This window comes from Heterodontus francisci, chromosome 4 (assembly GCF_036365525.1).
Source record: "Heterodontus francisci isolate sHetFra1 chromosome 4, sHetFra1.hap1, whole genome shotgun sequence".
Classification (NCBI taxonomy): domain Eukaryota; kingdom Metazoa; phylum Chordata; class Chondrichthyes; order Heterodontiformes; family Heterodontidae; genus Heterodontus; species Heterodontus francisci.
This window is the reverse complement of record NC_090374.1, coordinates 166919397-166942490: the sequence shown is the minus strand read 5'-3', so window position 1 is coordinate 166942490 and position 23094 is coordinate 166919397. Positions and strand designations below refer to the sequence as shown.

At 45.1% G+C, this 23094-nt stretch overlaps 1 pseudogene; it reads right to left on the bottom strand.

Annotated features, from left to right (window-relative positions):
• Positions 1–13994: 13994 nt before the first annotated feature.
• Positions 13995–16505, bottom strand: LOC137368844 (N-myc proto-oncogene protein-like; annotated as a pseudogene).
• Positions 16506–23094: the final 6589 nt, after the last annotated feature.

The following is a 23094-nucleotide window of genomic DNA, read 5'->3' as shown; positions in this document are numbered from 1 at the left end:
GACCCTGACACCAAGAAACTGCAGAGTTTGTAAACCAATCGGAAGCATAAAGGGGGTGTCACTGATGTGTATGAAGAACTATAAGAAAGGCTTGATTTCCCTGCTCAGGCAGGAAAGGGCAGGAGAGGGCAGGAGAGGGCAGGAGGAGACAAGGGAGAGCCCAGGTGTCGTTGTTGTTTGCTTTGCTGATGATGTAACCAAGAAGTACTGCAATAAAGTTTCTTAAAGCTACAGTCGGACTTCGTCTCTCTTTGTGTAACTAATGGGATCCAACAGGTGGTGATGCACCTCTGTGCCCTGCTGAATGAACAGCTGCAGCCGATGGGGTTTGATGGACACCCTATGCCTGTGGCTCTCAAAGTCACTGTGGCTCTTACCTTCTGCACCTCCTCACCATTCCAAGGACCCACTGGCGACCTGTGTGCGCTAGTGCACCCCAGTATCAGGGAGGTCACTGATGCCTAGTACAGGAGGGCTGCTGGATATGTGTGCTTTGGGACAGGCCCTGAGAGTCACTCCCAAAGGGCCGTTGGATTTGGGGCCTTCGCGGGGTCCCACAGGTGCAAGGGTTCGCCGACTGCACGCATGTGGCCATCAAAGCTCCAGTCGGACAACCAGCCGCTTTTCTGAATAGAAAGGGCATATACTCACTCAACCTGCACCTACTATGTGACCACAGGAAACGCCTCATGCAAGTGTGTGCCCGCTTTCCAGGCAGCTGCCATGACTCATTCATTTTGCGCTGGTTCCAGGAGCCAATACTCTTCACTGCACTGGCTCAGATCCAGGCGTGGCTTCTTGGGGACAAGGACGACCCCTTGCAGACATAGCTCCTGACGCCGGTGAGAAACCCACCAGTGATGCAGAGGAGAGATACAACACCTGCCAGGGCTCGACATGAGCTGCCATTGAGCAGGCCATCGGCCTGCTCAAGATGTGCTTCCGCTGCCTACACAGGTCAGGTGGGGCCCTACAGTACTCACCAGAAAGGGTAGCGTGCATCATTGCATGATGTGCTCGGCACAACTTTGCAATACAGAGAGGGGAGGCATTGCAGGAAGATGAGAGATGGGAGCAGGTGACATGCTCGCACGGTGAGGACACAGAGGAGATGCTGCAGCACACGCGCATGGGAGGAAGGAGATAATTGAGGCATTGCAGACATGGTGAGAAAAGAACAAGGGATGCTCGGCAACGCCTCATTGCTGAGCACTTCCACTATCCCTGAGGAGCAGAATATGTTCCCCATCTCACACATCACCCTCATGCACCTGGTAGGCAGTCTCCTGCATTTGTGACATCTATGTCTCCACCATTACTGGCAGCAGATGACTGAGCCATTGCCCAAGTGACTGCATCCATGCAGTGCATTCATCATGCATACTGACATGGCGATGATGTTTCTCCATACATTGGCATTTCTCCAGGGCAATGATGTCATGGGAGGAGACATAGTTGGCACATGCTGGCATGCGTCATTAACACAGTAAAAATGAGACACTTGTTAGATAAACACATTTATTGAGAAATAAAAAACATAATATACATTGCACCCGTGATAAACCATATGTGTCATTGTGTCTTCTGTAGCTGCTTGCGGGTGCTATTTCGCAGTGCAACCTCTGTGCTAGCAGCTTGGCTGGAGGCAGGCCACTGCTCAGGATGCCCTTTGGCTTTGGATGACTTGGGTGGTCGTCCTCTGGGCGCACAAGGCCTGGAGGGCCCCGGCTGCCTGAGGGCCTCCTGCACCAGTGCAGGGTTCTCCTCAGACATCGTGGCTGCTGGAGCTGGACTCACTGGTGGAGGGGCTAAGGAACCAGTGTCCACAATGGAATCGCCTGAGGGGAGACCCCACATATGGACGGCTGGCTCCTCCTCCCTCTCAAGGCTCGTGAGAACCTCGCTGCTCTCCTGAGAAGGACCAGGTGCAGAGACAGTGTCCAGGTCTCTGGTTCCTCTCTCACCTAGTCACTGCCTCATCCAGCTCATGTCCAAGGCAATAGTTTGCAGGTCAGCGCACATCTGTGGGATGTGGCTCTCCGTGAGGGTCGCCATCCTCTCCATGGAGCAAGCTATGCCCTAATTTGCCCAGGACATGGCAGCTGTCATGGCCTGGATGGACTCCCCCATTGTCTGCTCATGGCTACGCATGGCTTGTGGCATCTCTGCCAGATGTTGCCTTACCTCTCCCTGCAACTCCAGCATGCCCTGTGCTGTTGACACCTGAGGGTCATCATCAAACTCGGGCTCAGCCTGTCATAGTTCGTCTCCTCTTCAGAGATGCCGGCAGTCTCCGGGGCCTCTGATGCCACCTTGGAGCGTTGCCCTGCAAGATACAATGTGAAGAGCACAGTTTTAGATTCACTGGTGTACATATCACTACTATGACAAGCATTGTGTCCACAAACAAAATGTTTCAATTAATCATTATGTTTGTCAAAGAGATGAATGTTCACTCCGGAAGCTAAGTTCTACTTCTGAAATTAGACCTCCTCCATGACCACCACGTAGCTCGAAGGCCTCTTCCTCAGCTTGGGTCAGTGGTTGCAGGTCCGGCACCCCTCCTCCAGTCCTGGAGGACTCCCTCACATTGTGTGCACTCTTTGCCTGGAAGAGCAAGGATTCGGATGTTAAACATTGACATACAACTACATGACGCTATGTACAACAGGGGCACTACAACAAAAGACGGGTGACAGTCGGTGTGTCAGACGGACTCAGCCTGTCATGTGGGTGCCATGCTCTGGGGTATAGATGAAGGATTGACTCTTTCATACATACAGATACCCATGTGGCATCAATCCTCCCCACTCGGCCAGGGTCCCAAAAAAAAGTGCCACTTACCTTTGCCGAGCGAATGAGATCGTTCATCCTCTTGCGGCATTGGACCCAGTCTTGGTGGATGACCCCACGGCAGCTTACCTCTTCTGCAATCTCCATCCAGGCTTGCTTGGTCAGGCGGGAGGGTCACTCCTTGCCATCACTGGGGAAAAGGACCTCCCACCTTGCCTCACAGCCTAGAGAACACTGAGCAGGGAGGCATCGCTGAACTGTGGGGCCACTCTGGATCACACTTCTGACATCTTTCAATTTCGCAGGGTTGATGTTGTCAAGAAGTTTCTCTGGATTCTGCAGTATGTAGCAGCAGACAAAGTGGTTAGAGTTTACCTTTGTAAGTAATGCAGGACTGGATGCCATTTAAATATGGCGCCAGCACCTTATCAGTCGTCACCTGACGCCGTTTACGGCGTCGTTCAGCCCGCCCCCTCCATGTCCTTGAGTTGGGGGGAGTGGTTGCAGCGGCCATGCTAATGAGCTGTTGCTTTTGCAATCATGGCGGCTCTGTGACGTGGATCGGTGCATGCAGGCAGCAAATTTCTCCGCCCACCGCCAATTGTGGCAGTGGGCTTTTAAAATCCAGCCCATCATCTGTATTGCCTTTTCCTTCTTCCAATTTCAAATGCTGTGCTATTACTTCAATTATGTCTGATTTTTTAGCTCCTGGTTTCAACTCTAACTCCAAATTTTCTGCCAATTCCTTTAGCCTAGCCTTGGTTAAGATTTTCAAATCACTCCGGGATAAATCCTCCCTCCCCAGACAAAGCCATTTTGGTAGTGTAAACTTTACTCTAATGCACAAGAAACCTGGTGTTTTCCTTTTCCTCTTTTTAATTATTATTACCCCACTTACATTTGCATGTTGTTGGCTTTGGGTTTTCCCACATAGCCTGCAATTATATGTTACGACTGAGGCTGCAGGAGTTCATAGTCACTGAGCTGAAATTTTAACTCTGCTTCTCTCTCCACAGATGCTGCCAGACCTGCTGAGTATTTCCAGCGTTTCTTGTTTTTATTTCAGATTTCCAGCATCCGCAGTATTTTGCTTTTATTTTAGTACATAGTCTTTCTCTAGTTCCACTTCTTCACGAGTCACAACATATTTTTAAATGTTTATCCAGTTACTGATCCGGCCAATTATATACTCTTTTTACTTCAGAATAAAATCCAGTATTCTTTAATCACAACAAAATTATGAATTTATTATGAAACAAGACTTATTCAGTAAAGATGCAAAGCATTAACAGACAAATTGAAATGTGAAAGTTCCACTCCAAATTAGCCCAACACACACACCCACACCAGTTAAAGAATAAATAAAGACGTTTTCTCTGCAGAGATCTCTTTACAAAGAGACAAAAAAACGATACTTTGGTCAAATGCTTGTTAATTCTTGAAGGATATGGAATGATATCAGTTGTCTCTTTATTCTAGCATCCCAAATACGCATAGTCGGCTGTCACTGGGATCTTTTGGAGCAGTTTTCTTCAGGTGACGTCGAGGATCAGTCTGATAGCCTACCAGGAGAAATGTGGCATCAGGTATTTCACTGGATTCTCAGGGTTTCTCAGAGAGGTGGAGAAAGGAAGAGCTGGTATCTTCTCTTTTAGCTGGCTAACCCCCAACTGACTCAAAACAATATCCAAAATGAAACCAATTCTTGACCACCATAAATCTTGACATGTCACTTCTCTGTAAACCCCTAGTCACCAAGGCTCCTGCTGTATATTTAGCTTAAGACATGTGACATTCATTAAGAGTTGTTGTTAAACAAAATCTCCCAAGTAATTTAAAAAAAAATCAAAGCACAGCATCTATGTAATCTCATCAGCCCTCCAAATGATTCCATTTCCACATTTTTAAAACGTGAGTCCTCAAAAAGTATTATAAGCAGGAAGCACTTTCACAACATTTGTCTAAGGTAAACAATAAACCTTCTTGCCATTGATATGTGCACTAGAAACATTTGGTTTACCTCTGTAATTGCTGACTTGTTATATGACTCAAGTGACAAAATACTCTGTAGTGTTTATTAAGAGACAATCACAATATGAGTACAGTAATGGGTTAAGTAATGGAATTTTCTCAACAGTATTTAAAACTGTTTTAAAATACTTGTAGTGTAGTGCAGTAACTTTCCTAACCTAGATCATTTAACTTACCGAAAAGCTTTCCATGAGAAAGATAAAGCATCCATACAGCCTTTGTTCCATTGTGAAGAAACTAAAGATTAGTATAGGAACATAGGAACATAGGAAATAGGAGCAGAAGTAGGCCATTCAGTCCCTTGAGCCTGCTCTGCCATTCAACTAGATCATGGCTGATCTTCTATCTCAATGCCATTTTCATGCACTATCTTGTATACCTTTATATCTTTAATATCTAGCAAAAAATAATAGACAGATATTGTTAACAGCTGATCAAAGCCATCTATCAAAATAGATTTTAAAGCCACTGACAATAGACTGGTGGTCAACGTTAAAAGAGCCTGGCGGATTTTGTACCTTCTAGTACTTACTGAATAATTCGTAGTCCTAAATGACTTATTGTGTTTTGTATAATCAGTAGATGGTAAAACACTGACACAATATGCACCTTAAAAAGTAGAGCTTATTCATCTGTCAGAACTATTAATCTATTAGGACTAAATGTTAGTACTGTTTTATTTTCTTAGTTATTATTTAACCAAAACAAATTAGATAAGAAGAGTATTCAGTTAAGTAATTGGCAAACAAGAGTAAAATGAAACAGTGGGTTAACGTTGTGCGTCATGGTTTTTGTGCTTATAGGGTGTGAGTTGACAGTGAAGGAAATTAAAGGGCTTTCAGGTTCGAGAACAAACTGATGACTTGAGCAGCACAGTGTGACAGAACATCATTCTTCACTTAATGCCTTGGATTTCAATCCAACTCATCCAGAATGTATGAGGCTGCTTTCCGACAGTTACAAATCTCATAAGAAGTGTGTTTTCATCCAGTCTTTAGTAAGGATGAACATCCTGTTTGGAATGGGAGAACAGTTTGACTTGATCTGAATCCAGTCAAATCAAACTCATTGCACACAAAACTGGTCCCCCCTAATTAAAAAAAGGGCTATCCATTTCTGCACAGTGATGGGAGAAGACTTTAGGTCACCACACCCATCTATACTATTAAAGGTTTTGTGTGGTAGGGGGATGATTTTATCCAGTCACTATGGCCTAGAAATTTGATGGTACCAAGCATGTTTCTCAGGCATAAATTGGGCATCAAAGTATCAAATATTGTGGGTGGGTCTTGCACACTTATTGTGAGTCAAAAATGTGCCACCTGCCATATTGAATCAGACTGTTCTGTAAGCATCAATGATGCCTGTCAGAACTATTAAAAAGACTAATTGAAAATATTAAATTAGGGGTCAATGCTTGTTGTAGGACCCTTTTTTGGAGATTAACGTTCCAGACGTCCATACCTTTATGTGCAGGAATGTATCCTGACATCAACCCTGAACAGCCTAGTTTTCGTTGTTATGCCCTCTTGGTCTGGACTCCCCCACCAGAGAAAATAATTTCTCACTCTGTACCCTATAAAACCCTTTAATCATCTTAAGCACCTCAATTACAGCATATCTTAATCTTCTATGCTTAAAGAATACAAGCCTACTCTATGCAACCTGCCGTTGTAATGTAACTCTTTTTAGCTTTTAGGGGGAGGGCACTTGTCAGGATGTTATATCCACCTTGGGTCTTCTGGGAATACTTCTTCTACATGAACTACACTGAGGAGCAATGTCTGAGGCACCTTCATTTCAAAAAGGAGGCTGTCACCAAGCTATGTCACCTCCTGTAGCCACATATTGTGTCTTGCACAAGACACCCTGCACCTCGTAAAGGAGAGGTGCATTGTGGCTGCAAGAAGTAGTGGAACTTGTTCAAGAAGTGAACCTATGCTGTGATGCTTTGAGGAATGGCTGAACATGTGAGAGAACATGCACCAAGATGCACTGACAATGCAGTGGAGGTCTTGGTGCAAGATGTGGAGAGAAGGAAGAGACATCCTGTACCCACAGTGTAGGTAGGTGAATCCGCACCTTCCCTCTTCAACTGTAATTCCAGACTCCCACCTGACCTGTACAGGTTGGGCAAAATGGTCAAGGCGCACAACTCAGTACAACTCAATTTTTTTTAACTGTTTATTGTACCATGGATAACTTACATATGTCAGTAAACTGTTCCCTTTAACTTCAAACAGTACTTGCATACTCAGTTCCCTTTAACTCTCCTTAATTTCAAACAGCACCCAAATACACTTTCCTCTTTAATGCTCCTTAATTTTAAACACTAATGGCCCTGGCGATCACTCAGAAGAAAATGTTCACATCTGTGGAGATGATTAAGTCCGCCCACAGTTTCTTTGCAAGTTTCCCAAGTTTGCTCCTAAACACACACCTCTTATAGTATGAAGATCACGCCTGTGGCAATGATTGACAAAACCTCCCTCCCTTTGATTGTTACATCTTGGTTTGATCATCTTCCCATCCTGAGTCAGTGAATAGCCCATTATCACACAAGGAAATGTCCTCTTTCTTATCGATGTTTAACCATTATCACACAAAGGTGTTTTGATGGAGAAAATTTCTGGGCTTATCAGCAGTCTGATAGGTTGGTGAACAAATTTTACTCCAGCAACAATTTTGTTTTTCACACTTCCAAGTAATGAGGGAACCGATCCAGACGTGGTGGAATCATGGCCGTTACTTTCTAAGTCCTGTTAATAGCTTGGTGACAGGAGTTCAATATGGAGGACAGTCATTTCAATTTAAACAAACAAATTTTGTTAGGAATAACAAGGAGAGGTAACACAAAATAAAAGGTACAATTCTAAGGGTGTGCAGGAGCAGAGGGACATGGGATGTATGTGCACAAATCATTGAAGGTGGCAGAGCAGATTCAGAAAGCCATTAATGAAGTATTTGGGATCCTAGGGACAGATTTTATTCCACCAACGAGCTGCAAGGCAGAGGGATAACCCATCTCAGCCCTCTGTTGGACCCCCGTAACTATTAAATAACTGCCTGCCAATAGGATGCCAATTGGAAAGTGGACAGCTCTGCAGTACTGGCAGTGCCACCAGGAGCAGTGGCCACTGCCAGTACTGCAGGAGGCTCTGCAGTGCTGAGAATATCGGAGACCCAGGGACAGGTGAGAGGGGTCCAGGTCATTGGGGCCATTCAGGCAGGCCCTGGTGACAGGGTTGGGAGGGTGTTTGTGACGGTGGAGGGTGGGCATGTTTGACTGCCTCCCCCCCCCGCCCCCCCATCACCTTTGTGCCCGCCTCCAAGGGCAGAACAACATTCTGTCCCTGGGCTTTATAAATAGGGACATATAGTACAAAAGCAAGAAAGTTATGATGAGCCTGTATAAAACACTGGATCGCCCTCAACTGGAGTATTGTGTCCAATTCTGGGAAGCACACTTTAGGAAGAATGTGAAGACATTGGAGAGGATGGAGAAAAGATTCACAAGACTGGTTCCAGAGATGAGGTTGGATTGGAGAAGCTGGCGTTGTTCTCTTTGAAGAAGAAAAGTTGAAGAGGAGATTTGATAGAGGTGTTCAAAGTCATGAAGGGTCTGGACAGTGTAGATAGAGAGAAACTGACCAGAGGACACCGATTTAAGGTGATTAGCAAAAGAAGCAATGGCGACATGAGGAAAAACATTTTTATGCAGTGTGTGGTTAAGATCTGGAATGCACTGCGTGTGAGTGTGCTGGAGGTTGATTTAACTGAGGCCTTCAACAGAGAATCGAATAATTATTTGAAGAGAAAAAAAAAATCGCAGGTATACAGGGAAAAGGCAGGAGAGTGGAGCCAGGTGAGTTGCTCTTGCAGAGAGCTGTCACAGACACAACGTGCTGAAAGGCCTCCTTCTGTGCTGTAACTATTATATGATTCTATGTCATTATATGGTTTCATCACTCCAGCTACTTCCTTGGTTAGCATATCCATGAAGGCAATTTAATCATGTTTGTGTCTCTGTATGAATAATTTCAGCTCACAGCTTGTTTTAACAATTGCATTAAAAGTCTCATTGGTCCCTCGAGGCATGCTGGGATACAAAGCTTGGTCAATTTCTGATGATTGGTCAATTTACAAAACTGTCTTTACAGTACAGCCACTTGACCCTTTAATATCAGTTTACTTTAAGTAAGGGTGGCACAGTGGTGCAATAGTTAGCATCACAGCCTCACAGCTCCAGTGACCCAGGTTCGGTTCTGGGTACTGCCTGTGCAGAGTTTGCAAGTTCTCCCTGTGACTGTGTGGGTTTGCGCCGGGTGCTCTGATTTCCTTCCACAGCCAAAGACTTGCAGGTTGATAGGTAAACTGGCCATTGTAAATTGCTCCTAGTGTAGGTATGAGAATGTTGTGGATGTGGTCGGGAATATGGGATTAATGTCGGATTAGTATAAATGGGTGGTTGTTGGTTAGCACAGACTCGGTGGGCCAGAGGGCCTGTTTCAGTGCTGCATCTCTCTATAACTGCTTTCTTGCTGCAGGACTGGCTACAGTAGGCCCACCAGACATATGCTGAGAAGGCAGTGATAAGAAGTAATGATGGAGGTCAAAGCAGGAGTGTAGATCCAAGAACATGGATGCAATCTCGGAAAATGTTTAATGATCTGACCTAAGTTGTCAAGGTGAGTGAGTTCATCACCAAATCGCATATCCTATCAAGACAACCCCACCTCCCACCTACAATAAAGCTTTATCAATCACTACTCAACCCTTCAATTCATATGATTTACCACACCTTCCCAGATTTAGGATGGTTGCAAGCTTAGCACCTACAACTCACAGCTTACACTTAATGGCAGCTATTCAAACATGACAGCCACATCACCAAACATATTGCAGGACACCTACTGGCACTCTTCTTGAAAGAAAATTTCCCATCTAAAATGAGGTAGCAGGAAAGAACTGGAGGAGGACGAACCTACTTCCTTAGAGCATAGAACATAGAACAGTACAGCACAGTACAGGCCCTTCGGCCCACGATGTTGTGCCGAACCTTTAACCTACTCTAAGATCAAACTAACTACCTACCCTTCATTCTACTATCATCCATGTACCTATCCAAGAGTCGCTTAAATGCCCCTAATGTATCTGCTTCTACTACCACCGCTGGCAGCGCATTCCACGCACCCACCACTCTGTGTGTAAAGAACCTACCTCTGACATCTCCCCGAAACCTTCCTCCAATCACCTTAAAATTATGCCCTCTGGTGATAGCCCTTTCCACCCTGGGAAAATGTCTCTGACTATCCACTCTATCTATGCCTCTCATCACCTTGTACCCCTCTATCAAGTCACCTCTCAACCTTCTTCGCTCCAATGAGAAAAGCCCCAGCTCCCTCAATCTTTCTTCGTAGGACATGCCCTCCAGTCCAGGCAGCATCCTGGTAAATCTCCTCTGCATCCTCTCTAAAGCTTCCACATCCTTCCTATAATGAGGTGACCAGAACTGAACACAATATTCCAAGTGTGGTCGAACCAGGGCCTTATAAAGCTGCAGCATAACCTCGCGGCTCTTAAACTCAATCCCCCTGTTAATGAAAGCCAACACAACATACGCCTTCTTAACAACCCTATCAACTTGGGTGGCAACTTTGAGCGATCTATGGACCTGGACCCCAAGATCCCTCTGTTCCTCCACACTACCATGAATCCTGTCTTTAAGCCTGTATTCCGCATTCAAATTCGACCTTCCAAAATGAATCACTTCACACTTTTTCAGGTTGAACTCCATCTGCCACTTCTCAGCCCAGCTCTGCATCCTGTCAATGTCCCGTTGCAACCTACAACAGCCTTCTACACTATCCACAACTCCAGCAACCTTCGTGTCATTGGCAAACTTGCTAACCCAGCCTTCCACTTCCTCATCCAAGTCATTTATAAAAATCACAAAGAGCAGAGGTCCCAGAACAGATCCCTGCGGAACACCACTGGTCACCGAGCTCCAGGCTGAATACTTTCCATCTACTACCACCCTCTGTCTTCTATGGGCCAGCCAATTCTGTATCCAGACAGCCAACTTTCCCTGAATCCCATGCCTCCTTACTTTCTGAATGAGCCTACCATGGGGAACCTTATCAAACGCCTTGCTAAAATCCATATACAACACATCCACTGCTCTTCCTTCATCAACGTGTTTTGTCACATCTTCAAAGAATTCACTAAGGCTTGTGAGGCATGACCTGCCCCTCACAAAGCCATGCTGATTGTCTCTAATCAAACTATGCTTTTCCAAATAATCATAAATCCTGTCTCTCAGAATCCTCTCCAATAATTTGCCCACTACCGACGTATGACTGACAGGTCTATAATTCCCAGGGTTATCCCTATTCCCTTTCTTGAACAAGGGAACAACATTTGCCACCCTCCAATCATCCGGCACTACTCCAGTGGACAGTGAAGACGCAAAGATCCTCTCCAAAGGCGCAGCAATCTCTTCCCTCGCTTCGCCTAATATCCTTGGGTATATCCCGTTTGGCCCCGGGGACTTATCTGTCCTCATATCATTCAAAATATCCAGCACATCCTCCCTCTTAACCTCAACCTGTTCGAGCATATCAGCCTGTTCCACGCTGTCCTCACAAACGACCAGGTCCCTCTCACTAGTGAATACTGAAGCAAAGCATTCATTTAGGACCTCCCCTCCCTCCTCCGACTCCAGGCACGAGTTCCCTCCACTATCCCTGATCGGCCCTACCCTCACTCTGGCCATCCTCTTGTTCCTCACATAAGTGTAGAACGCCTTGGGAATTTCCTTAATCCTACCCGCCAAGACTTTTTCATGTTCCCATCGAGCTCTCCTAAGTCCATTCTTCAGTTCCTTCCTGGCTACCTTGTAACCGTCTAGAGCCCTGTCTGATCCTTGCTTCCTCAACCTTAAGTAAGCTTCCTTCTTCCTCTTGACTAGCTGTTCCACATCTCTTGTCATCCAAGGTTCCTTCACCCTACCATCCCTTCCCTGCCTCATCGGGACAAACCTATCCAGCAGTCGCAGCAAGTGCTCCTTAAACAACCTCCACATTTCTGTCGTGCATTTCCCTGAGAACATCTGTTCCCAATTTATGCTCCCCAGTTCCTGCCCAATAGCATTGTAATTCCCCCTCCCCCAATTAAATATTTTCCCATCCCGTCTGCTCCTGTCCCTCTCCATGACGACAGTAAAGGTCAGGGAGTTGTGATCACTATCACCGAAATGCTCTCCCACCGATAGATCTGCCACCTGGCCTGGTTCGTTGCCAAGCACCAAGTCCAACACAGTCTCCCCTCTAGTCCAACAGTGTTGGCCATCATGGGAAGGAGCATTGCTGAGGCCATAGATTGAAGATGAAGATATCTCCATACTGAGTCCTCCTTCTCACACCCCACTATCCCTTAGCCATCAATCCCTGCTGATTCAAAGGCTGCAGGTGGTGTGAGCCAACCCAACCCTTGCCTCTTTATCATTTCACACTCCCAAGAACTGGAACCTACACAGTCAGAAGAGGAAGAGAAAGAAGACAGTTAAGGTGAAGAGACACTGTCACTTGATCTTACACTCACAGCCCACCAGATCAGAGACTAGCATTGTGTGTATTTTGGAGACCAGGATAAAGGAGAGATTTTCACACTGTGAGACACCTAGCACAAGTGTGCGAGAGCCAGGAGGCAGGGAAAGGATAGCACTGGTGAAGAGAAGGCCAGGTCACACACAGTTTCTGCTGCAAAGGAGCCAGTTGAGGATGCTGCTGGGCTAAGCTACAGAACAAGGCTGATGAGTGTCCACAGCAAATGCACTTCAAAGTCTGCCGGAAAGCCTGCGACAAGGTCAAGGAGCATGGAGGAGCCCAGCTCCAACTTGGCACAGGGCTTTGTACAGAACTAGGAGCCCATCCTTTCCAACCTGGAACAGATGGTTATCTCTATCAATACACCTAAGAAACCCACCATGATTCAGATTCGGATGATCACAGCTTCTGTTACATCAGAAACACCACCCATAAAAGGTCTATGTGCTGCAGTGGAAGCTCAGACTGCTGCTATCGTGGCTCTGGTTGCTACTATTCAACGGGGCTTCCAGAGCATCACAACAATCCACCAATTTGTTCTCAACAGATCAGTGGGATTGCCTGGGAGAGTGACAATGGCTCCATGGAACACAAACTTGTTGTCCCCTTTCAGGATGACAGCATTCCTGCTTCCACCACAGCCACTCCGCCCTTTCTGTTGCCTGTCATCCAGCCAGTCTGACTGCAGCCCAGGCCAAGATGGTGCAGTCTGAAGATGCATCCTCTAGGCCCAGATCTTGAAGTCATCCTTCAAGGCCATCTGCAGTCTCCTCAGTTGGAGGTCAGCAGCCTTTCACCAACCATGTTGCAATAGCTGGTGAAGCACCACTAAGATAGGCAAAGGCACATGGAAGACAGGCACCAATGGAATATAGAAAGGTGGTTAATTTATTTTTGTATGCACTATGTCATGATTGAATTCATAAATGTAGATTTTAAAATGCATTTTATGGTGGATTTTATTTTGTGTTGTCGTAAGGTGGACAATATGATGGAGGAAAGATGAGGAAAATGGAACTGTTAATGAATGGGAGGTGTGATTGATGTTATAGGTATCTCTCATGAATAATTCGATCACACAGAGCCCAGGCAGAAAGGGGCTGTCTATGTTGTAGCCTCCCTTCTGTAATGAGTTCTTTGCGTTGTCTTATGCAACACAATGAGGTATGTGGATTCCGGTTCCTTGAAGATCTCTAACTAGTTTATTAACAGCTAAACTAGTAAGTACAATACAGAGCAAACTATATGCAGAACCTTTGATTAGGGTGTTACAGTTGCAGAGTGATGATGGATTCTAGTCACATGACTACATCCTGGTACTTAAGTCATTAGCATACTGAGTTCTTAAAGGGACATCACTCTCAAAGTGATCATACAACATCCCCTTTCTTTCCAAAGATAAGTCTCGTACGCTACAAATAAAAACACATAAAATTTCATAATATCAAAATTAGTTTTCAAGGATAGAGAAAATAAAATTTACAAGCGTGAGGATAGGGATTGTGAAATTTACAAGTGCAGAGGCGTAAAAGTCCATATATCATTTTGGTTGTTTGACAACTCTTACTCAGGGAATTTGCATCTCATCTGTTGCTGTTTTTTCTGAAGTTTCTCCCTTTCTGCATTCAGTTTCTGTTGCTCTTCCTTCAGCCTGCTAATATACTCTGTTGCTTTTCTCAGGATGATCAGTTTTGAGGACTTGTCATTCTTGGAAAGTTCTGGCACCTCATCTCAAAGAGCCAACAGAAAATGCTTCAACTTATTCCTCCTTTGCCTCTTCAGGACATTGCGTGTCCTTCACCTCTCCTCATCCTCCACGTCTGAAGGCTTGGGGCTCAAGGTCCAGGACTTGCTGTGGGAGGAGTACTTGGCCTCATGCAGGTACCTGTCTGTTCTGGCTCGTTCTGCTGCTGGTGGTTCTCTACAGAGCAGAAGTGAGGGCTTGGCGTAGTTGTGCTGTTGCTGGATTTCCAGACTCCATATTTTGATGTTGGAAAGAGTCTGTGAGTGGGTTCTGGTCCTTGGAGATTTCCCCTTAGGAATGATCCCCACTGCCAGCCTTTGCTTTACAGTGGTTACAATGTCAATCCCTTCTTCTGAGTCACTAGAGCGGGAAGAAACACTGCCTGTTGACAAAGAACTTTCACCATCTGAATTTGGATCTTCATTCTCGTGGTGTGGCATCTCTGAGAAGAGGCTGATAGTCTCCAAACCAGAAGCACTGAGATCCTGGAGGAATTCTGGGACAATCTCAGACATTAGGGGGCTGGAAATATTTAAATAAGCTGGCAGGGCTGACTGCCCTTTAAAAATGGTTTCAGTGCTCAGGCAGCTGACACCATTGCCGGGGATGGACAGCCCGCCCCCTTCAGGTGATTGGGAGGGATGGGCCGCTCCAGCTATTTAAATGAGCCACCGCCCTTAAGATTGCGGTGGCTGTTTGGCATGCGGCCCAGCTTGCTGTTGAGCTCTTAAAATCCAGCCCATTTCTTCAATCGTGTCTTAACCAGCATCTTGTACAAAAACATATATTCCTTGCCTAAACTTCAGAATTCTATTTGTCTTTTTTCTTCTATCATAAATGAAAGCCTATTGATTGTAAAATTAGAAATAGTCTGTAACTACATAATAGATTGATTGATTGAAATACCGGCATAATGAAACTATCCAAATCTATTGTTGATTCATCTGTATAAATCAAATATTCCTGTAGTATCTACCCTAAAGACAAATCAACCAGATCAGGGACATAAAATAGATGAATGAGATGCAGTGATTGCACATTGATTTCAATCATTGAATCAGTGATCATTAAAGAAAAGATCAATTAATTCAATCACTATTATAAATCTGTAATGCCATATTTATTTACCATTCTCTTAAATGTTAGAATGTGATTCATCTGTCATTATATGATTTATTTTGAAAATTTTCATTTATAGAAATTGGACAATGTTCTCCAATTAAGTTTCTGTTCCGCAATCCGAGACACAAGCTAGTGACCAGATTTTATTCAGAGATGCCTCTCCTACAGTCTCTACAGTCTGAGTGTTCTTCTTGTAACCAGTTCCCATTGATTTGCACTGATTCCCTCTTCGCATGCACTCCAGCACTCCTCTTTTTTCATAATACACATAATCGACATACAATCTTACAAAATAACTGAAAACCTAACAGGTAGATAACAATTGCACAGGAATTACCATAGGGCAATAATTAGGCCTGCAATCAATCAGGTTGCAGGTCCTATTTCCAAAATAGCTGGTCAATAAGACCATTTCCACACATTCTTCCTGAGAGTATGCCAGAGGCAAATTGAATGTAACTGCTGCTGCTGGCTGACTATGGTTGCCATGGAGAGTTCAACCAATTTACTGCGGAATAAAAATTCTTCAATATTGCTTTGAACTGATCAGAAGCGAAAAAGACAGGAATGTAGATTTATCTAGAACAATTAAGTAATGCTGTTATTATATGGAAGATAAGTAATTGTTTGATTTGAAAATCTCATATTCTTGTATTCATTTAAGCTGAAAAATTATACAATGGTGGGGTAAAGAAGATTTTCCTTGCTGTGTTAAGTGTGTAGCTCCTGGTTAACGGTGAAGTAACATGGTGCTAGTTCTAACTATGATGAGCAGTATATGTAAGTATATCCTTTAAAGCAATATATGGAGTCTGAAAATGGAAGGTTACTCACTCATACACGCACAGATAAACACACACACATACATAAAACACACACATACATCCATACATACCAAAACACACATACTCATTAACACACACACACACACAAACACTCACACTTTGTATTGGCAGATACATTTGAGGCCCTCCTTTTTATTATAAAGCTAGTTAATTGACCATGGAGGCAGCTAAAGCTAATGGTTCACAGAGAATGCATATTCAATCAGATAGATCCATTACAACAGCAAATAAGCATCTGATTATAAGTGAAGTTAAAAAAGGAAGGGCTAAAAATTGGTTTGTACCATTTGTTGGGCCCCAGAGCTCGGGGGCCACAATTTGCAATCCACCCTTCCCCAGACCCTTGGCGCATACAAATTTCATGCTGCCTTCTCATTAGAATGATTGTAGTGTTCAGCCGAACACGACTAGCACTGCAGGCTGGTTGCACGCTCAACAGGGGCCCTAACAATGTATGAGGCTAGCATGTATTCCAGCTAGCCTCCAGTTCTTAAATGCAGTCTGTCCCTCTTAAAGGGGAGCTGCATTGACAGAAACCAAGCTGCTGCTGAGCTTTATTTCATGGGATACAGGCGTCACTGGGAAGGCCAGCATTTGTTGCCCATCCCTAATTGCCCTTGACAACTGAATGGCTTGCTAGGCCATTTCAGAGGGCTCTGGTTTTGGAGTCACTTGTAGCCAGACCAACAGGTTTCCTTCCCTAAAGGACATTAGTGAACTAGGTGGGTATTTATGACAATTGATGATAATTCCATGGCACCATTATTATGGATAGCTTTCAATTCCAGATGTTTATTAATTAATTGAATCTAAATTCCATCAGCTACTATGGTGGGATTTGAACCTGTTTCCCGGGAGATGGTGTTCCACAACATAGGTTCGGGTGTGACAGAGCCTGTTGCATCTGGTGTTGCCGAGAACATTAAGGATAATGGTATGTTACTGCTTTATGCCCCTTCTCAAATCCTATCTTACTCTTATCCAGCCATCTGGCATGAAGTGAAATCTGCAGATGATGTGACCATGGACCTCTTCCAGTCATGCATAAGTTTAACATGACTGTAATCTTTATGGTCACCGGCAGTGCTGTCCTTGCCCTGGTGTGAGCACCAGGTCCTCTTGAAGGAGTTGACATGGTTCAGTGACCAGCTCCTTGTTGAATCTGAGTCACCTCAGACATTGTTCCTGGGCGAGGTGGAGGAATAAGAAGCTCTCTCTGAAAGCCTGTGGGAGGTAAGGTCTTCTGTGGAGAGCCCTTCTCTGCCTCCCTCTTTGCAGAGCTTCCCTTCTCTGCAGCCTCTGCTTTATTTCTTGGCCGTGTTGCAGACCCTGAGGCACTGCAACTACAGCCCCCCATACCTCTTGCAGACTTGGGTGGCCAATTCCTCTGCCCTGCCTGATTGAATGTACCAGCTCACCAACGGACTTCCAAATACAAGCCACAGTACTTCCTCAAACTTCACTATAGTAGAAGGATGTCAAAAGTACCTCACCTGAAAATTGGTTGTTGTCTGTCCCATTAAATAGTGCGAGTGGAGGGAGTTCAGTTGAGAGTGCTAAACAAAGGTACTCACTGAACCTGCACAGAGCAAGTTTGCAAAACTTACATCAAATCAGCTACTGTGGCTGATTGACACCACTATCAAAGCTCCCTCATGCTATTAGCGCGTGCACGGCATGCCTGCACGAGTGCCTTGGCCACCATGTGCTGCTGCGTGGGATATGGCAGAAGTGGCTGGCAGCGCAACCCGCGCCATTGTATGCCCTCGGGGCTTCCATAGTGCTGACACCAGCGATGGGGAGGTCTCTTCACAATGAATGCCATTTCCTTCATTCTACATTCCAGAAAATTATAGCCACTAAACCTAGGACTGTTGTATTTAATTTCATGAACTCTGGAATTAAAGAGATAAGAATTTATTTTAAGTTGAGTGGCGATAGTACTGGGAGTAGAGTACTCCCCATTTCAAATACCCAGGGCTGGATTTTCACATCGGGGACAGGAAATAGAAGTCAGGACTGTTTCCAGGTCCTGAAACCACCCCTGGGATAGCAGAATTGAATCATGATTTACACGGGGTTGACCCCTTAATTGACATGGAGATGGGTTTGGCAGCCAATTAGCAGCCACGGGGGTGGGAATGGAGATGGGTCAAATGAAGTGCGGGCCCGATTGATTACAGTTCGAACACGAGAATTACAAGAAATAAGGAGACAACACTCAAAGCTCAAATTAAACACTAAAGATTTTACTAGGTTAGGTTAACAATAGATCTGGAAGCAAAAAAGTCCATTAGCAACACACCTGTTAGCAATACACCTGCTAGCTACAAATACTTTACAAGGAATTGTACATACACAATCATCCAGTGAGTGGTCACCTCTCTGCCGATAGTTCCCTTCAGTAGCTGACCAAGCTACGCGACTTAAGTACTGAATCATGGTTTGCAACGATTTTTATACCTTTCTTTCCAATGTGGGTAGGATGTTTTGTTGACAAGATTGTACTATCCCTTCAGAATCCATTTTGTGCTGCAATTGTCCAATGAGGCATCTAATTCCTTGTTCAAACTATGATATTAGAGACTGCCTTGACGATCAGCATATGTTTAACTTTCCTTCAGTAAGTTAATCACCCCTTGTGGATGTTACAGATGTCTTCAAGATATTTCTCAGCAAATATAATGGCAGCTTCCTTTCCTGGTCACACACACATTTTAAAACCACAGAAAAATTAAACAATCCAAGTTCCTTAAATTAATGACTTAAAAACTGCTGCTTGGAGAATTTCTCATTTCTCTGCATTTCAAAAGAAGACAGACTCTGACATCATCAATCAACATCAGTTTGTGCCATTCTCTCACAGTTTTCAAAACACTTTGGACCACTTAGACGAGCTGAATTTGCATTGTTTAAAACATGTTCAGTCATGTCAATCTCTTATCTTCATGTTTCTAGACACCGTGACTCCATGTTTTTGTGTACGCAAAACTTCTCCAAAGTCCAAACTTGGCATTAAAGCAAAATATAGCTTTAAAGCATGTCTGTTGATTGGTTTTGACTCAATTTGTACAACATTTCTGCTTTTTGCTAAACATTCCATAGCCTTGAGGTGTTTTTTCAGTGAATCTGTTTATCTGTAATGAAAACAGCTTGCAGCTGTTAACAAGTTAATTTAGCTCAAAAAGCCCTTTTGCCTTTTGCAATTCATGCTGGTCAGATTCGGTCAGCTTTCTGTACTCCTATATACAGCATAGCTTTCTGTATTTCATTTAAACTATCAATGCTCCTGGGTTGGATAACCTTGCAAGTCTCAACCACAAATTTTGATTAAAATAATATTACCATCTTTTACAGACCTTAGGAGTCACAGGAAAGAGGGATGTATCTAGCAGGACATGTCCTCCCATATGTCAAAGTTCCCTGAGGTAGTGTGGGGCCATGGGCAGAAAATGGAGGAGTCCATCCAGCACATGTGAGCCACAATGGCTCAGGCCTATGAGCACATGAGCTCTTCCATAGAGAGAGTGGCCAACCTCATGGAGAGCCATATGTGGCAGCACCTGGTGTGCATGCAGAAACTGTACACTGATGTCTGTAGGATGCATACCACATTATCTAGCATGTCAGTGACACTGATGGTGCAGGGATGTCTGGAAGGGATATCTGTTGCAAACCAGCTGGTTCTTCCCTCCAGCCATCAGGAGTGCCCAGAAATGGCTGGGGGTGTCAGGGAGGAGGATTAGGGTGCAACCCCTCATGGGGGGCCTTCATCATCCTTGGTTTCCTTGACTCCTCTGACAGTGAAAGCCTCAGTGCAGCAGGGCCAAGTGATGGAGGTGGCTCCTGCAATGATGCAGTTGCAGCAGCCTCTAGAGATACCTCCCCTCCAGGCACCTCCACAAAGAGGACAACCACCATGTGCATCTCAGCTGCAAATGAGCAGGCGGCCTCCACCTCCGCTAAGGCGACAAGGGGAGCACTATGTAGTAGTGGCCGAGCGTGGAGACAGCCTGCTCACTTGATTGGGTCACTGGAATGTCTTCTTGTTTTATCTGTGCACTGTTTTACTTTCTAAGCACTATGTTACTTATCACACTTTAAGCCATGCCTGAGACATCTTTTATTCATGGTGGGACAAGAAAAGAGGTATGTGGTGGTAAGGGAGATCAAAGGTTCCTCAACAGTGACGGCAAAGCCCTTGGGCTGATGTGGTTCCTTCAATGGTGGTAAGAGTTTAAGTGTTCCAGGCTGCATCTTCAATGGATGTGTTAGCACAGGTAACTCAGACATGCATGCCATGGCCTTCATCCTAGATGAGAGGGGCTAAGTTGAAGCATTTCTGAATAAGATGATCCCTGACATTTATGGCATCCAGACAAAATCTTTGTGTCCTTCACAGTGCCCGGCCACCTCCCTAAGTAACTGGGGCACCTCAGTGTTCTGCATCCTCGCCTGCTGCCTCTTTTCCTCCTTCTCTCCCACCTCCGGCTCCTCCTCTTCCTCCAATGAGCTGTCTCCTTCCAGGCCTCATCATCCTCAAGCTCCACACCTTTCTGGAGAGCCATGTTACACAGAAACATAGAAAATAGGAGCAGGAGTAGGCCATTCGGCCCTTCGAGCCTTCTCCGCCATTCATTATGATTTTGGCTGATCATCCGACTCAGTAACCTGTTCCGGCTTTTGCCCCATACCCTTTGGTCCCTTTAGACCCAAGAGCTATATCTAACTCCTTCATGAAAACATACAATGTTTAGGCCTCAACTGCTTTCTGTGGTAGCGAATTCCATAGGCTCATCACTCTCTGGGTGAAGAAATTTCTCCTCATCTCAGTCCTGAATGGTTTACCCCGTATCCTTAGACTATGACCCCTGGTTCTGGACTCCCCCACCATCGGGAATATCCTTCCTGCATCTACCCTGTCAAGTCCTGTTAGAATTTTACAGGTTTCTATGAGATCCCCCCTCACTCTTCTGAACTCCAGTGAATATAATCCTAACCGACTCAATCTCTCCTCATACGTCAGTCCCGCCATCCCAGGAATCAATCTGGTAAACCTTCGCTGCACTCCCTCTATAGCAAGAACATCCTTCCTCAAATAAGGAGACTGAAACTGCACACAATATTCCAGGTGTGGCCTCACCAAAGCCCTGTATAATTGCAGCAAGTCATCCCTGCTGCTGTACACGAATGCTCTCGCTATGAAGGCCAACATACCATTTGCCTTTTTTACCAACTGTTGGACCTGCATGCTTACCTTCAGCGACTGGTGTACGAGAACACCCAGGTCTCGGTGCATCTTCCCCTCTCTCAGTTTATAGCTGTTCAGATAATTTGCCTTCCTGTTTTTGCTACCAAAGTGGATAACCTCACATTTATCCACATTTTACTGCATCTGCCATGCATTCGCCCACTCACTCAACTTGTCCAAATCACCCTGAAGCCTCTCTGCATCCTCCTCACAACTCACCCTCCCACTCTGTCATCTGCAAATTTGGAGATATTACATTTAGTTCCCTCATCTAAATCATTAATATATATTGTGATATATGTTATATATATCAATATAATGTTACGGAGAATGTCTGAGATCCTTACAGGACTGTATTGTAGGGCATCACCCAACTGGTCCAGGCACCAGAACTACATCTTCAGAAGCCCAATGACCTGTTCAATGGTTGTCCTGGTAAACAGATGTCTTTGGTGTAGCACCTCTGTACCTCTATCTGAGGGTTTTATAGACAGGTGAGTAGTTATCTCTTCAAGGGGTATTCCTTGTCCCTAAAGATACATCTACAGACTTTGGGGGTTGGAGTGAAGAGTTGTGGCTGCCTGTACTGACGGAGGATGAAGGAGTCATGGCAGCAGCCAGGAAAGCAAGTGCAGAAATGGAGGGTTCTTGTTATGATTACAGACCAGTGAACATTGAGAGATTGGAAGTCCTTCCTGTTGATAAATTTGAGTGGGCGGTCACTGGATGCCTTGATGGCCACATGGGTGCAATTGATGATGCCCTGCACCTGGGGGAATCCAGCAATGGTGGAAATACAACTGTCTACTGTGACTGCGAGGCTGCGAAAACTGTATGTGCTGTCCAGAACTGGCAAATAGGGTGTCAGTCACCTGTGAGATGCAGGAGCACGCAGCCATTTGTGAGATGCTGCCAAGGTCCACAGCTGATCCTTGGAAGGAGCCAGAAGCAAAGTTTGTCAAGGCCACAATGTCTTTGACAGCTATTGGCAGGGCATAGCGACCAGTGCTGTGAGGTGTGAGGTCTTTGGCGATGAGGGAACAGATGTCTGAGACCATCAGAAGGCACAGAATACAGCAAAGGCTAAGGGCCCGACAACACCCCAGCAGTAGTACTGAAGACGTGTGCTCAAGAACTATCTACACCACTAGCCAAGCTGTTGCGGTACAGCTAGAACACTCACATCTGCCCGACAATGTGGAAAGCTGCCAAGGTATTTCCTGGCCACAAAAAGTAAGACAAATCCAATCTGGCCAATTACTGCTCCATCAGACTACTCTTAATCATCAGCAAAGTGATGGAAGATGTCATCAACCGTGCTGTCAAGTGGCACTTATACTGCAATAAACTGCTCACCAAGGCTCAGTTTGGGTTCTTCCAAGACCACCCAGCTCCAGTCCTCATTACAGCCATGGTCCCAACATGGACAAAAGAACTGAATTCAAATGCTGAGGTGAGAGTGACGGCCCTTGACATCAAGGAAGCATTTGACTGAGTGTGGCATCAAGGAGGCCTAGCAAAATTGAAATCAATGGGAATCAGAAGGAAAACTCTTCACTGGTAGGAGTCATACCTAGCACAAAGGGAGATGGATGTGGTTGTTGGAGGCCAAACATCCAAACCCCAGGATATCGTTGCAGGACTTCCTCAGGGTAGTGTCCTAGGTCCAACCATCTTCAGCTGCTTCAGCAATGACCTTCC